Genomic DNA, 17,024 nt, shown 5'->3' on the forward strand with positions numbered 1-17,024 from the left:
TCTGCTGTTCTGTAGAACAGATCAGAACTGGGTTGGAGGAGAGTTGTGGTTTAACCCCAGCTGGTACCTCAGCGCCATGCAGCCATTCACTCAACTTCCCCTGTATTGGGATGGAGAGAATTGAAGGGTAAAGTGAGAGAACTGATGGGTTAAGATAAGGACAGTTCAATAAGGAAAGTAAAAAGCATGCAAAACACAAGCACTGCAGGAAAAGGAATTCATTCACAGCTTCCCATGGACATGCAGGTGTTCAGCCACCCCCAGGAAAGCAGAGCTCCATCAGGTGTAATGGTGACTTGGGAAGACAAACACCACTCCAAATGACCTCCCACCTTCTTTCCCAGCTTCATATGATGAGCTTGATGCCATATGCTGTGGAATATCTTGGGTCATTTGGAATCAGCTGATCTTCCTGTATCCCCTCCCAATTTCTTGTGTCTCCCTGCCTACTTGCTGGTGAGGTGAGAGGCAGAAAATGCCTTCGCGCTGTGTAAGCACTGCTCAGCAATAACGCAAACACCTCAACGCTTACGCACAAATCCAAAAGCACAGCTACTGTGAAGAAAAGTAACTACTCCAGCCTAAAGCAGCACAAGGAGAGAGTTTGTAAATTGGTTTCAAGTACCTGATTTTCAATAATAGCTATTGCTTCCTCTGCCTCCTTAGATGTTTGGTGGCATTAGAGTCTGAAGGGAGTGACCGAAATGACAATAGAGACATGTGCGGTATAGCATGTGCCGTGGCGTCAGTGTGCTCTCACAGTGTTCCCAGTCATCTCTTGCCAGATTTTTAACTTCTCAGTGCCTTTCTTCTTAACTGAGATGTTCTTAAAAGGAAAGCTTTCTTCTTGACCTACATGGGTTTAAGCTGTGTGTTCTAAACAGTTGTTTAGCCTGTGTGTCATGCATTTGCAAAGTAGTTCTTGTGCACTGTCTGCACAGGTTCTTGAATGTCTGGAGTACATAGCTATTATCTATGACGCTTTCTATTGGCTTTTCAAATTATATAGACAGTTGTTTCACAGAGTTTGAGAAACCAGCTTGAGTGATGGGAGTTGGCCAGTCTTAGCAGACTCTGCAGGGTCACATCTGGCCAGGAGAGGAGATGCATGGTGTGCTCTATGCTCGTGGCACGGGACATTGCTGCAGCCCCAGCCCAGGCCTTCCTCGCAACACAGCTGCTAGGAGCAGGCTGTGCCTGCATTGTTTTGTGTGAGACCACAAGCATCTTTGGAACAGACTGTGAGAGACAGAAGCAGGGCAGAAGGGTGCTGTAGTCAAGATGAAATCTTTAATTGAAATTTAAAACAGTCACACTCATCGTGGTGTTCCCACATTGATTGCTGAAGTGAGTCCTGAAGAGAAATTTAGTAACTCCTAGAAATACATTAATACAGCATATTTGTTTGACACCTTTCTCAAGCTGTCATAGTCCCTATACCTTCACTTCTTTGGGCACAGTCCCATATTAATGTAGCTTTGCTTCCCATTCCTCCATAAATATTGCTTATATTTCTTCCTCCTCCTGAAACCCACTCACAGACATCACTGCTGCAAGTAAAACTTGGAGCAGACAGCAGAGTTGTTTCGCCATCAAAATCTCATTCTGAATCAAAAGTATATTAAAACCCAGCAACCTTACTAAAAATACTGTTTTTAAAAATAAAGCAGAAAACACCCTAATTATTTACAGCAGTCCCTTTCACTGAAACACAAAGCTTAAATTCACCTTTTTTTAAAGACTGTGAACAGACACAAACATAATTTCTGTAAAAAAGAGAATATTTTAACAGTGCTCTAATGACTCCCACCTCAAGGAATTTAAAACAGCATTTATCTGTTTCCTTAGCATTTGAACACAAACTGACTCATGGTGCTGCCATTGGGAAGAACTGGAATACAAAGGGAGTGAGCTCCTAAGAGAAAAACTGTAAAATTTCTCTGCTGCATACATGCATGTCTGTGAGCTTTGGGAGAGAGCTCCCACCTAGGCAACAGGCACAGGCAATCAGACTATATGTTTTACTGCTTTGAAATAGAAAGAGAAGCCCACCTAGTTTCCAAGTGAAGCAAGTGCAGCTGAGTGGCTGTGTTTATACCGTTAAATCAGTGACCCTGAGAGCAGCCGGTCGGTCACACCGAGCCCGGCTGGCCCTGCCCGGCCGGGCTCTCCCGGCTCACACCGCTGTGAGCAGTCCCTGCAGGTGCTCTCGGGCTGTGCTGCCTCTGCCTGCCAGGTTCAGGGAGCTTTAGCTGGCCCAGGCTGTGAACCTTGGCAAATCCCTCTAGGAATTCAGCAGTGTGAATCTCTAGGAGCATCCCTAGGCCTGTGAGAAGCACCACTGTGGGAGCACCCACAGAGCCAACTTTGCTGCCATAGGTGTTTAGTCCATGTACTGCCCAAAAAGCCACAGCCTTATTTATCAATAAAAAGTCTGGAGTTGTGGCCACAACTCTGCTATAGACAATATAACTGTTCTCATGAAGTTTAGGATTGTTTTGCTCTAGGCTGTTAGAGAGACTGGTTTCAGTTTTGAAACTACAGGAGCCAGAGGTAAATCAAAAGGAGCTTGATCAAAAACTTCTTTGGGGCTATTGATTTCCTCTTTTCTCAGACAGTATAAAAATATACCCCAAATCCTAGGCAGCAGCTTGCTGAGTCTTTTCTTTCTTTAAAAAGACAGGAAATAACCAGTGTTATACAATACAATGTATGCTACATGTGCAGAGTAATAGAGGAAGAAAACAATAATACATCAGCCACAGTCTGCAGGGCATTAATGTTGAATTTAGGATGGAGTCTCATCTACAAGCAGCAGAAGATATTTACCTAGACTGCCTGCCAATTCAATTGGCTGGATTTATATGTTAGCGTGATCCGGTACTGCACAATAAATCACTCCCTGGGCATCTGTTAATGACACTAAATAGATGAGTTAATTTGAAGCTTCTGGAACCTGGGATGTTTATGAATCATTAAAGTAAATATGAATATGGTATGACTTGAGGAATAAATACATTCTGGTGGTGAAAGGAAAATAGGATGTCCAGATCAGTCCTGCTCATTTGTTTTCAGCTATACTGATACAGTGTGAATGACTTCTCCATCAGCTTTATAGTGCTCCTGGAGTTTCTTGAACATGTTCTGTCAGATACAAAATGAAGAACATCGGAACAATACCATTATTTATATTCACTGCATCTTTCATATAGAAGTTTCACAAACAGCTACTGTATATTTCATACCTCTGTGTGGGCGTAATATCTCACACAGGGAGCAGCCAGAGATACGGGAATGAACAAATAAGAGCCCCAGCAGGTGTTATCATTTACAATTTAAGGGAGAAAAATTGCAGCGTTCTGAGAGAGAATGACAGAAAGCAAAAGTTTTTGTACCCAGAGAGTCAGGAGTGAGAGAAAGACTGCACCTTATGATTTAGGAATGGCCTAACTAATGCCAGGAAAGGGGCTTGTGATGTATTTCTGGTAATTATTATGTCTGTGCACTCCAAGCCCCAGATTTGTCTCAGAGAGCTCAGCTGTCTGCACACAGAGGCAGTCATTTTGTAAAAGTTGCTACAGCTTGTTATAGAAGAGACAGGCTGGGCTCCCTCGGGGCGACTTTGTTTTCTGATTTCTTCTCCTGTGGTTGAGAGGGAGAGCATGCAGCTGTGCTTTGTGTATGGATACAGGGAAACAACGAAGCTGTTAACAAGGGTCCAATTAAAAACAACCCAAAGCTGAGAGCTGGAAGGAAGAAAAAAGAAAATATATTAGTCACTGAGATTTAAAGAAACCAAGGAAGAGAGAAAAAATATATACATGAGGGTTTCATGGTGTTAACTGGAGGAAAGAATTGGTCAGCAGTGAAAGGTGAACCAGAAATGGCTCAGCAGTCAAGGAGAGTAGGGAACACAATAAACCACAAACAAGTTTTTTTTAAAAATCTTTCTAATTAACTTAAGAAAATCTCATTACCCTTTGTGGCTCAGTTTCTGCCTTTTCAAAACAGCAAGCTGAACTGACTAAACTGCTCACAGACCCTGTGCTGATGGCCCAAGAATTCCTGCAGAATGTCAGTCTCATGCCACCAAACACTTTGTGTCTTTATGGTTTTTCAATATCACTCACTTTGCAGCACTGCAGGTTTGCAGCCAAATCATTCTGCTGTAGAGTTTGCCTGACCTTGCATGTGGCTCACTGCCCAGCATGCAGATATTACATCCAGGAGCAGCCCTACTCATGCCATTACTGATAGGGTTAATTGCCCCTGAGGGTACTCACAGCAATACTCTGGGATAGTCAGCCAGCAGTTCTGGCATAGTATGGGTTCTTTTTAAAGTCTAATCTCCTTCCAAGAACTCAGTAGGGGACCTCAAAAGTTTCTTGTTGCAGTCTTGACTTATGGTTGATCGAATGATCTTGTTGCCATATTAATCCCTCTGGGGACAAGAATGCTACTGATCTGACTCTTCAGGGTGGATACTCTTTCAGACTGTCTTGGAGAAACACAGGAAATTTTTCACTTTGTGAATTGGCACCCACTTTGACAGCCAGGTTTTCAGAAAAAAAACTAAGAGAACAAACACTTTTCTAGAATTCCTGGCTCCCCCTTTCTGCCCTGACCTCTCTTTCAGCTCTGAAAAATACAAGCAGGGCTGTTCTGGGATGGTCCAAAAATCTGTCTCAGCCAGCATCACGCCTCCAATAGTGGCTGAATGCTGTTCTCAGGAGTAGAATGAAAATTGACAAAACATCTTCTTGGTGCTTCCCCAAATGACTTTCCAACTTTCTGACAATTTATTAGGGAGTTCCTGACCCAAGAAAAATATTTTGTTTTTAACAGCAGACAATGAATTTCTGTTTCACTAATTTGTTCAATCTCTCCTTGAAACCATGTAAACTTTAAACCTCTAATTTTCTGTGGCAAGGAGTTGCATAACTTGAACACATCTTATGAAAAATACTTTCTTGTGTCAATTAAGAATCTGCTGCCTACCAGCTGGCCCTTATAATGCGTAAAAGCTTAAGGAGTCATTCCTTAGTCATCCTTCCCATGCCACTTGTGCCTGAATAGACAGCTGTGATATTGCCCCTCATTCATCTATTTTCCAAGCTGATGTGTCTTCTGCATCACAAATAAGAGTACCTAAAAGAAAATCAGATTTCAGCTTAGTCAGGCACACTTGAGAAAACCACAGTCTCTGCCTTCAGATGGATGTTCTTCAAGGAAGAGTGTGGACAGGAAGAGTTGTGAGAAAAGGTGAAGGACAGGAACTCTGCATTCAGCTCTTTGTTTGTCACAGACTTCATGGGTGCTTCAGCTGAATGCCACTGCCCGTCTTGAACACGTCTGGGCTTCTTGCCCGTGGAAGGACAGTAAATGTGCTTCCCTGAGCTCCCAAGCTCTCTAGAGGCTGGCATTCACAACTCAACCAGCTACTGTGCTTATACTGTTCTAAGAGCCCAGTCTTCACCCAATACACAATACATCCTAAATATAACTCAGCAGCACTCTAGGCTTAGGATTGTATCCCTATAACCTAAAATTAAGATGTAAATGATAATTTGAATAAGGCATAATCATAGAACTGCCCAGTTGGAAGAGACCATGAAAGTTCCTTTGGTACAACCTTTCACAGAACAGGGAGCCTAAATGAGATTATCTAGCACCCTAGATGTTCAATGATGTCTGAAAAACCTCCAGTAATGGGGACTCCACCCCATCCCTGGGAAGGTTGTTTCACTGAATGATTGCTCTTTGTGTAAAAAACGTCTTTTTTATGTTGATATGAAACCTCTGCCAGTGCCACTTGTTCTTGTTGCCCCTTGTATTCTCCATGTGGATCTTTGTGAAGAGGCGGTGTCCTCTTGTAGTCACCCTTTAAACACAGTGATGAGCTCTCTCTAAGCCTCCTCCAGGGAAAAAAAGTCCTAACTCCTTCAGTCTTCCCTCACAGAGCAGCTTCTGCAGCTCTCTGATAATCTTCATGGCCCCTCTTTGGATCCTCCCCAGTCTGCTTATATCTTTCTTGAATTGTGGGGGCCAGAACAAGACACACTACTCCAAGTGCAGCCTGACAAGCACTGAGTGGGATGGTGAAGTCCCTACCACTGCAAGTTAAGCCCCTGCAGATGCAGCCTTAGGATCCAATTCACCTTTGTGGCTGCAGCCACACACTGCTGACTCGTGGTCAGCTTGTCATCCACCCCCAGGTCCCTTTCAGTGATTCTGCTCCCCAAGCACAGATCCTGGCCTGTTCTGGGCTCTTTGGTTATGTTGTCCAAGGTGCAGGACCGTGCACTTGTTAAACTACATCCAGTTCTTGCTCTCCTGCTCTCCCAGCCTGCCCAGGTCTCTCTGTGAGATGTCTCTCCCTTCTGAAGTGTCCCCCTCACCATCTAGTTTGGTGTCATCAGTAAACTTTTTGAGGCTGCTTTTAGTCCTATTATTCAGATCATTTATGAAGATATTTAGCACCATGGGGCCCAGTGTCAATCCCTGGGGGATCCACCCCTGATTCCAATGACTTTTCAATTAGTATAGACAGTGGCCTTGCACTGAGAAGTAGCTAATTTTCCTGCCATGTTTAGCATTGGTCCGGTGTCTTACCTGTGATTCTGCTTTTTGTCAAGTGTCTGAATACCCATTTCTTGTTTTACTTGATATCTCTGGCTAATTTCAGGTCTAGCTGAGCCTTAGCTTTCTTGGCTGCCTCTTTGCATGCCCTGCCACAGTTCTTGTAGTCCTCAAAGGCTTCATGGCTGCATGTCCATAGCCAGAATCTTCCCCCAGGACCCATGTTTGTATTTTTATCCCATTTGTAGGCCTTGCCTCTCAGTATCCATAATGACTTCAGCATATGAGTTGCCTGCTTATATTAGATTTTTTTTAAATTAATTAAACTGGATATTAAAAAAAAAAAAAAAAAGAGTTCTGCATCATCATTAGAATGCCCACAGAACTGCAGTGTTTCATTTTTCTTTGTGTAGTAAAGAAGTCAGATTTATTGTTGCCCTAAACACAAACAACACCACTGGTGTTAAGCTTGAGTCAGAGATAAATTTGCACTAAGATTGGTGCTATCAGAACCCTGGCAGGCCTGCCAAGCTTCTGAGAAGATAGTAAAATTAAAATGGGGATATGGCATTCATACAAATCACTGCATTATGCCAGACAGTCGAATTTTCTTCCACATATTTGGCCTTCTGTGATTTCTGGGGGACTTGTTTTCAAGTTTGTATTTACTTCTTAATGATAGTAAGAACTAGAACATTGTTATTATGTATGCTTGACAATATAAAAATGGTAGACAATTAGCTTCTGTTATGCAGAGTATCTGAGGTCTGTTTAATTTATTAGATTTTTACTTGGTCTCTGTGTGTAATGGACTAGGAAAAGGTAGGAAATAAGGCTGTATAATTAATCTGAAAAAACTCTTGGTTCCTCCCCCAACTCCTTCCTTTTCAACTAATGAGACTTTTAATTATTATTTTTTAGGGTTGTTGTTGCTGTTGTTATTGTTTATAACTTATTTAATTATGTGCTTTAGAATAATTTTTGGTGGGCACTTGCCAGTTTACTAATATTCACTGCCCACTACCTGATGGTGTCAACAAACACACCATCTGCTCACTTGTGCCTTCCAGAACTCTCTGAAGTAGCTAGCTGACTCAAGCTGCAGGTGGTAGGATTGCTCAAAATACATAATTACCAAACTTCTAAGTAACAAAACTTTTTTTTCATGTATACTTTTATAAAATCACATTTGATTTTAAGGCTTTCTCAACTACGCTCCAGTTATACACAAGCTTACCTCCACCACAAACATATCTGATAGCATTATGCTGAAGAAGGCCAATGCCATGCTTTCACATTTTTTTCTGAAGGATTTCTCAGCATGGTTTTTCTCCAGGCCAAAACTGTATATCCCAGTCCCTGGACACATTTCCCTTGACATCGTCCTCACCTGCCTAGTGATAAGCATCACTTTTTTTTTTGTATATTTGAGTGTGTCCCATCTTGGGTCATCCTTCTACCATCACATCTTCTAGATTGTGGACGGGGGATTGGGTCTCAAAGCCGGCAGCCCTCATGGAGGACAGTGCTTGAGGCTTGGCTGTTTTGTGGCTGCTGTGCCCTTCCCTTTGATCCCTGTTAGAACATGTTCAAAACAGAAATCTCAGCAGGTTACAACAATAATAATAACAACAATATTCTATCAAAAGGGGAAATAAAGCACTATTGTTGATAGTGGATATCTCTACAGGCTTTTACTTAAATTCTCTGAAACAGCTAGTGTTACTTCTGTGACTGAAGATTAATTTCTGTGCCATTATCAAATGTAACCCTTGAGGAATTAATTGCACATGAATCTCATATTGAAGTCCTATTTATATGATCAAGCAATCTGGAACAGATAAGCCCCTTCTTGGGAAACCTCTGCTGCTTGACAATATTTGCCTTTGCCTCAGACAGGTTATGTCCCCCGGGACCCCAGGAGCTCACTAAAGCACCATTTGTAATGCAGCGTGACAAATCCCGGAGCCAGGGCGATAATCTCTGCAAACTCTGTACAAACAGTCCCCGTGCCTCAGCAAAAGTGATTAATGGGCTCTGCGGAATCAGCATACGGCCCTCTGCGTTAATTACTTTTGAAGGACGCTAACTGGGAAGCCGGAGGTCTGCGCAGGATGTGGGGAGGCGGCGGGCGGGCCCCGCTCGGCTGTGCTGGGGAAGGGGAGCGGGGCAGCCGAGCTCCCCGGGCCCCGGCGGCGGCTCAGGGCCAGGCTGGGTCCCGGGGCCCGGCTCCGCAGACAGCGGGGACGGCTTGGCCTGGGTGGGCCCGGGACGGGCACTAAAGGACAGCTCTGCTCCACACACACTTCTTGTGCCCTGCTCACACTGGGTGCTGTGGATGAGGGAACCTCCGCCGAGCCCGGTTCGGAGCGGGCTCAGGGAGAGCAGCCGAGGGAACCGGGCTGGAGGGGACGTGGTCCTTCAGGAGTGACCGCGGTTTGCGATTTTCCCTCTCTCTCTCTGCCTTAACTGCCGTGATTTAAAATGCACAGGCCCTTTGTAAATTATTGCAGCTCTGCTGCAACGACTGAAACTGTGCCAATTTATCTCCAGGGAAGATCTAAGCCTAAATGTTTCATAGAGAAAGAAAAGATGAGGAGAGAAGCATGTATTTATCTTTCCAGTATGTTCTCTGGGCTTCATCCAAGGGGATAACTTCTACATCTTGTCTCAAGTCCTTCAAATCCCAGCTAGGGGATTCTGGTTAGAGACCCCCACGGAAAAGTCTTAATGAATTTACCATGCATTTTTTCCAATTCATTAAAAAAATGTCAAATCCCGTGAAGTACACTAACCTGCCTGTACATTTTTCCCTTCTCCCACGGAAGTCTATGACAATAATACCATGGCCTACCCAGCCCTCTGGGGTTACTCAGTGGTGGCACAGCCCTGGCTGCTCTGCCAGATGTGATGAGTTTGTGCCCAGCTGGCTGAACCCCAGTCCTCAGACCATAACAGTGATTTCAGCTGGAGGAAATAATTTCGTTGTACTGACTGTTCAATGTGGCCAGTGACCCTAGAGGACTTCACTGCACTTGGACAGGAACAATATTGATAGTACTACAGCAGGGGAGAGCCACCCTGACCAGGATTTGACCCTCCATCCTGATGGACACCCTGTGCTGATGGACATGGGAGGTGAACCTTTCCTGACCCTGTGTTATACACAAGAAAACAAAAGCAGAAGTGTCTTTTCCACTTTACATGCAGGGATAAGAATTACAGCATTTTGGTTTCCTTATCTTGTGCTGATCATAATATTCTAACCCATTCTTAAAGAGTGTGTTCATCTGACAGTCACCCTCCTAACTGAAGCAATACACCAAAAAGAACAAACATAGCAAAAGATACCTACAAGGACCCTTTGCATAGTAGCATGCTTGAGTAACAGAGGAGTTTGAAACATGGGTAAACAAATAGGAGAATTTTACATTTTCTCAAAGCACCTGTCAGGTGTAATTCGGCATTACACTTGATTTCTGAAGGAACTCATCTGAGTGAGAGCTAGAAACTCAAAAGCTTACAAATCAGATGTAAAGATAGTGCTAAAAATCCTGCACGCTGTCTGCCAGGAAGTATCTTTAAAAATGTGTCTCTTCAGATTTTACCAGTGAAGCCTGAATTAAATCTCCGCAGGTAAAAGTTCACTGTTTTCATTGCATTACTCTGTATTGATAAGAAAGTGCATTAAATGTTTGGAAAATAGCATGGCATCTAGTTTTACAGAGTATAGCCTCCTGAAATTGCCTGGATAAAGACAGGGCAGCAAGTCACAGACAGAACAAGGAGGCTTAGGTCTCTCTTCCAAGAAATAAGACAGCTTGAGTTTTAAAGGGGCTTTAAATAAAACAAGCAATAAAACGAAGTCATTATTTCAAATTGTTCTGAAGTTTTGCCACATATTTGGCTAATCAGTGGGCACAGAGGGCAGGGACAGCAGGTCTGTGTAGGGGCACTTAGTCCAGGTCTGGAGGGAGGATGTTCTGTGACATCCATGTGAGTGGCTTTCTATGTGCCACAAATAACTAGATGGACATTTTGTACTGAAATAGCAAATTCAGAGTCATTGATATAATCAAGGAAAAGTGTCTTTAATCACGGGTAATTTTTCCACTTCCAAAGCCACTCAGCTGGAGTAATTGCTACAGGACGTGTTTAGCTCTGTGCTGGAATAGCCTTTCCACAGGGCAGATGGGTCCTGAGAGCGGTACCTGGCAATTTGCTGATGGGAAGAAGTGCTTGGGGAGGGGAAAGAGCAGATAGCCTGGGGGCAGTGGGTCCTCTTAGTAACATTTATTTTGCAATTCGTGGAAGGAGTCTTTTTTAATCTTTGGGAAGTTTATAGCTTTTGTGGTACTCAGGGAGAGCAGTTAACCCAAAACCACTGGCAGCAGCTCAGCATGAAGAGCCTTGTTAAAGAGGGACCTTTGAGAACCCTCTAAATCGGATTTCCTCAAAGTGAAACAGGATGGGATTGCAATGTCTCCTTGGCATGGCCCTGAAACCAAAATGATTCTTCACTGACTAAATAGTTTCATGAGTTGGTTAGACTACAGCCTGCAACCAGAGATGAAAAGGAAGCTGCCTTTTCCTTGAATGCTGCTCCTTTTTCTCATGAGGTCTGAAAACACGACTAACATAAAGTAATTCCTTTCACTTTCAACCTCCAGTTTGATTACTCACTGCATTAATTTACCGATTCCGTGATTCGAACCCATTGGTTTATTGATTTAGTCTTAATAGGAACACTGATGCAATCATGAGATTGTTCAAGCTTTAATTAACTTTGCAAAATTGTAGCAGATTTACCCTTGCTGCCTTAAAAATTAACTCCCTTGCTTATTCTTTTCAATAAAACCCATTTCAATAAAATACATCACACTGGTTTATTCTGTCAGGCAGCTCCAGGCAACTAGCAATAGGACAAGAGGACAAGAGGACAGACTGCATCAAAGAAGGTTTAGGTTGGACATTAGGAACACATTCTTCACAGAAGGGGTGATTGGGCTTTGGAATGAGCTGCCTAGGGAGGTGGTGGAGTCACCATCCCTGGAGGTTGTTTAAGAAAAGACTGGATATGGTATTCAGTGCCATGGTCTAGTTGACAAGATGATGTTTGGTCATAGGTTGAACTTGATGAGGCCTCAAAGGTTTTTTTTCCAAGCAGATGAATCTGTGATTCTGTGATTCTATGGATCAGAAATGCACATGTAGAAATGTCCACTGGACTCTTCCTTCAGATTAGGATAAATCCATCCTATACATAGAAAGCAGGAAAAACACAGAAGGCAGCATGGAAGACAAAGCTGAGTGGAGGAAAATGACCTTTTTTTCCTCATACCATTTATTTTTCCAGTAACATACTATTCAGTCTTATAATGATTTCTAACTTAATGACTGACAGATAGAAAAGGTTCAAAAATATGACATAGACAGGGTATCTCACTGGTAGATGAATTTCCAGGTGTCAGACTATTCAGTAGGGTGACTTTAAATAAAGGCTTACTTGTGCAGTCTGCTCTGCCCTCTGTCACATTTGATAAGGAAATAGTCCACTTGGTTTATTGAGATTTCAACTGCATGTCTCTGCAGAGTAATCATATATTCTTAAGGCATTTTCCATCCCGGCTATCTGATGCTATTATTGAACTTTGCAATTTGTTGCCCATGTTTTTTTAGCATGATCATACCTTTTTTTCTTTCTCAGCACTCGTTTTGTTCACTGTTGCTCACAGAAATCTCCAAGACTGCTGCCCCAGCACAAAGTAAGGCTGCACAGTCCAGACTTCATATCTGAGAGAGGAAGCTCCTACACTTACTGTGTGCACTCTCAGAAAAACTCTGGTTTTCTCTTTCGGTTTCCCAGGCCCTACAGGTATCATATTTACATCTGGTACTCTTTTTTATTTGAACCAGGGCCAAAACAACTAACCACAGGCTGAATATTTGTACTTGTAGGTGATTGGTTCTCCGATGTGATTTTCTGAATGAAAAAATGCATAAAAACAAGGGGGATAAAGGGTCTGTTATTGGCCTAGAAAAAGTAGGATTTCTCTAAATGAAAAGATTGGTAGAAAAGAGTCAAAACATCAAGGGAATGTTGATGCATCGCAATTTCAGTCTTCAAAGCTACAAGCAAGAAAATTAACTGCATCTCAATGACCTGTAAAAGAAACTGGGGTATTGACTAGTTTGAGCTTGAAGCTGATCTAGTGAAATCATTCCAAGAGATGTGAGCAAACAGCTGGAAGAGGGAAACTGATGGTGAAAAGATCCCGGGAAAAATTGCTCATCAAATAACTACAGCTGCAGAAAAACGTTAAATTTGTTCAAGTTTCAACAAGAATAGACAACTGCTGACCACTGTGGTGCAAAGGAAAAGGTGGCTGCCAAAAACAGTCAAAGGTTATTAGCCATGAAACATCCACAGCATCAACAAAGCAGATCCTCTCTTCTCAGCTCTCACTGAGACTTTTGCCACTTCTGGGAGCTTGTGGAATGGAGGAAAACCAGTGACTGGAGGTTTTGCTGATCATTCACACAGAAGGGTCCCTTAACTGTTGAGGGTCTGTTGTTGGCTGCTCTAAGCAAGACCCTACTGGTGCTGTTGTCACAGCTGAGATGCCATGGGGAGCTTCTGAGACCTGCCCCAGGACTGCTGGTTCAGTGGATGATGGGGAAGTGTCATGGCTTAACCCCAGCTGGCAACTCAGCCCCACACAGCCACTCAGTCCACCCCCTCTGGTGGGATGGTGAAAAGAACAGGAAGTGTTAAAGTGAGAAATCTTGTGCGGATTGAGACAAAGATCGTTTAATAGGTACAGCAAAACCATGCACACGAGCAAAGTAAAACAAGCAGTTGATTCAAGCCTTCCCATGGGCAGGTGGGTGTTCAGATATTCCCAGGAGAGCAGGGCTCCATCCCACATAACAGTGACTTGACAAATGCCACCCCTCTGAATGTTCCCTCCTTGCTTCTTTTTCCCCCAGCTGACAGTGACTTCATATGTTACAGAATATTGCTTTGGTCAGTCGGGGTCAGCTGTCCCAGCTTTGTCCCCTCTCAAATTCTTGTGCAACCCCTGCCTCCTTGCTGAGTTTGTTTTCCTGTTTTTCATGTGTTACTGTAATGTTGTCAATAATTAAGCTAATTTTTGATGCAAAATACACCCCTACTAATGGCAATATTTCATTTATCATCATTATCATGCTTTTTTCAGTTTTCAAACTTATGCTGCTGAGAGAGCTCCAAGGTAATCCTGTGTATCTTGAGAGTGGGACAGAGAAAATAGAAGGGCCACAGCAAGGTGCTCACCCCCTCATCCATCCACAAATCCATGCTTTTCCTGATAAAGTACTTTACAAAGTAATACGTTTTAAGATTTACAAAGTAATCTTTTAGACCAAAAAGATTAAGCTTTTGAAACGAAGGAAGCAGCTGAGTCACAGCTTGGTGGGCAGTGGGTGAACAGTAACCGGGAAAACAAAAAGCCTGTTTAATATCACATACACTACAGGATATTGTAGGAGACATTTGCATATTTTAAATATTGTACAATTGACCACCAACAGCCTCTTCACATATATACACAGTAAATTAGATGATACTTAATTTTCTCTATCTTTTACAGAAGAGTAAGAGGCTGGATAAACTCACTCAGAAGAAATATGATTCTCAAGAGTACCCAGAGCTTCAGTTCAAAGCTCAGATCAATAAAGTATTCCTGTGCCCTAGAATAAAGACTTGTAAATATGTACTTGCCACCTGATTCTCTTTGTAATATAACCAGGGGGTATGTCTCAACAAGTGATAATTGGAAAACACCACATGTGAGAAATCACCTTCCTTCAGAAAGGAGACAGCCAAAAATAGAATTGAGCAGATCACAGCCCAGGGTGCTCCAGGATCTTTCCACATGAATGAGAGCGAGTGAAAATGAAATGGCAGAATCAGAGCTGATGACAGCCTGCCTGCCTGCTAGATGTGACCTGAAAATGGATTTTATAACATTTTCATCTACTATCAGGATTCAGGCTGCATATCTTTGTTACCTGCACACAAACATTTTAGAGGGAAATGGGTGGGTCTTTTTCTGGCCATGCCTTTTAGCAGGCATGAGATATCCTCAAACCCTTTGGCTTTATCTGTAGTATCTGCTATGCATCTTTCTGTGCCAAGCACTCCCATTTCACAGTGAGCAAATAATTTTAGAAGTAATGAAACTGCCATTTCCATCAGACATGAATGCTGTGCTAGCCCTGGCTTGCTGCTGGAAAGCAGAGTCCACTGTGCAGGTTGGAGCTTGGCTGGAAGAGTTGGACACAATGGTTTCAAGAAAGCAGTGGGGTTTTAAGAGCAGGAGACCAAACCAAGCATCTGTTTGGTTTGGCACCCACCTTTCAACAAGCACCAGGGCTGGATGCCTGTAGGTTTGGATTGGACAAAATATGCCAGGAATCTGAGGGTCTTCTTCCAGGAATGTGTCTGGACATCAGACTGACCACTACACAGGCATCTGTACATCAGGGTAATTTATTTCAGCATCAAGAGCATTTTTGTTTTGCTTCTGATAAAGTGTGAGGAGAATAATCAGAGAGATATCAGAGACTCCCACCATACCTACCTTACATGTGTATCTGGATGGAAGTATAGTCCAAGGAAGCTGCAGTTTGTCTAAGGTTATTTTAAAGAATGAAGAAACATCTCATCCAATCTCCTGCTCTTTGACAGCAGCCAGATCCATTTCTCACTGGAGTTTTTTGATGTACCTGTTGAGCAGGACAGCCTGACTAGAAGAAATATGAGGAGCAGGGTTAGAGGTCAGGCTTCTGTTACAGCACTTGCCCACCTCACCTGCCTTTACCACACCAATCACCTTGAGAGGAGGGTGACCATGGAGATTTCAACTGGACATGGAGACAATAGGCAGACAGCAGCTACAATAGGACAACAAAAGAGGAAAATAAAATAACAAACCAGTGATCAGTGCTGAACCATCATATTCACCCAGCAGCCAATCTTGTGCCGTTCTCTTCAGAGAACAAGTGGCTTCTGACTGCAACAGGCAATTTGTTCTGTCCTTTCTAAACCCTGAGAGCTACCACTGGTTTTTACTATCTTACTCAACATCCAAAAAGTCAAGGGATGGTCTTCCTTCTCTGTGCTGGGGGTTTAATTATAATTTGGAATTTGTATTTCTTGGTAGGTTTGTTTTCCTGGGGAAAGAGATCCCCTTCTGTGCTCCTTTCTCCAGTAGTGGTCATGGTGTCGGTGCTGGGTCAGATGAGGAGGTCCCTGCTTTGACTCCCTCCTCCTCTGCCAGCTAAAGCAAAACGGCAGCACACAAGTATTAGAAAGGCAGGAGGTCAAAGCTGCACATTAAATTTATCACCAGGCTGTTATTTTTATATAGTTGGGTCATCCATCACAGGGATGTTTCCTCTAAATGAGTGAAGCGTGTGGCAAGCTGCCCTTACAGTTAAGGGCACATACAGAAGTAACACCTTGTCCTAATTTTTGCCAGAAATCTCCAAGTGTGCTAAGAACAGAAGGAGATTTTTTTCTGACTCCACTTACTGTAGCTCCCTCTGTTTTATAATAACCCTGCATTGAAGGTGGGACATCAATTTGATTCATTGCATGTCATTTATCAAGTTTGCAGTGATACACAGAAGGCATCCCTTTAGGGATGAGAAATTCTGATACTCAGAGAAATAAAACTTAATATCTACTCTGCTGGTGTAATGGAAAATGTTATTGCTTTCAGAAACATATTTCAAGTTGGGAGACAAGGGTTTTAGGCAGATCTTTTGGAGAAAATTGTGGTTTATTGAAAATGGATGTAAAAGTAGATTAAGCCTCTTCCCATACATTAGTGCAACATATTTTGGAGTGTTCCAAGAGGTCTTGCCAGCTTATGAAAAATCTGAGCTTGTATAACTAACAGTCAAGTTTACCAGGGGACATCCTACAGGTAAGCCCAGTGTTTGCATTAAAGTAGCCTGAACACTGGAAAGTGTCTGTAAAACCAGGCAAAAGAAGATGAAACTAGATAATTTGAAAATCTCTTCTGAATGAAAAAAAAATATGTATGAAAAACACCCTGGCAAAAAAATCTCAAATACTGTAAAATGTTGTAGCCACAGTAACTTCAGCAGACAAACTGGAACTGATCTTGGAGACAAAAGCACAATTTTGTCTTCTGCTCTTCTGGCAGTGCCTAGATAAGCAGGTAAGATTTGGTACCATTGGCTGATCGCTAGGTAATGTCTCAGAGAAAAACACCATTCTCTGGTGTTAATGCTCTGCTTACTTGCCAGGGGACTTGCAAAGCAGAGGGTGAACTTCAGTTGTGATGGATCTGCTCCTTAGACAGGATTCTCATCCCCAAGAGGGTCTGAGATATCCTTTTCAGAGCCATGAACAATGCAAAGGTAGGTCCAGC

The sequence above is a fragment of the Pyrgilauda ruficollis genome, unplaced genomic scaffold, assembly GCF_017590135.1.
Source record: "Pyrgilauda ruficollis isolate IOZ18807 unplaced genomic scaffold, ASM1759013v1 scaffold25, whole genome shotgun sequence".
NCBI classification, from domain to species: domain Eukaryota; kingdom Metazoa; phylum Chordata; class Aves; order Passeriformes; family Passeridae; genus Pyrgilauda; species Pyrgilauda ruficollis.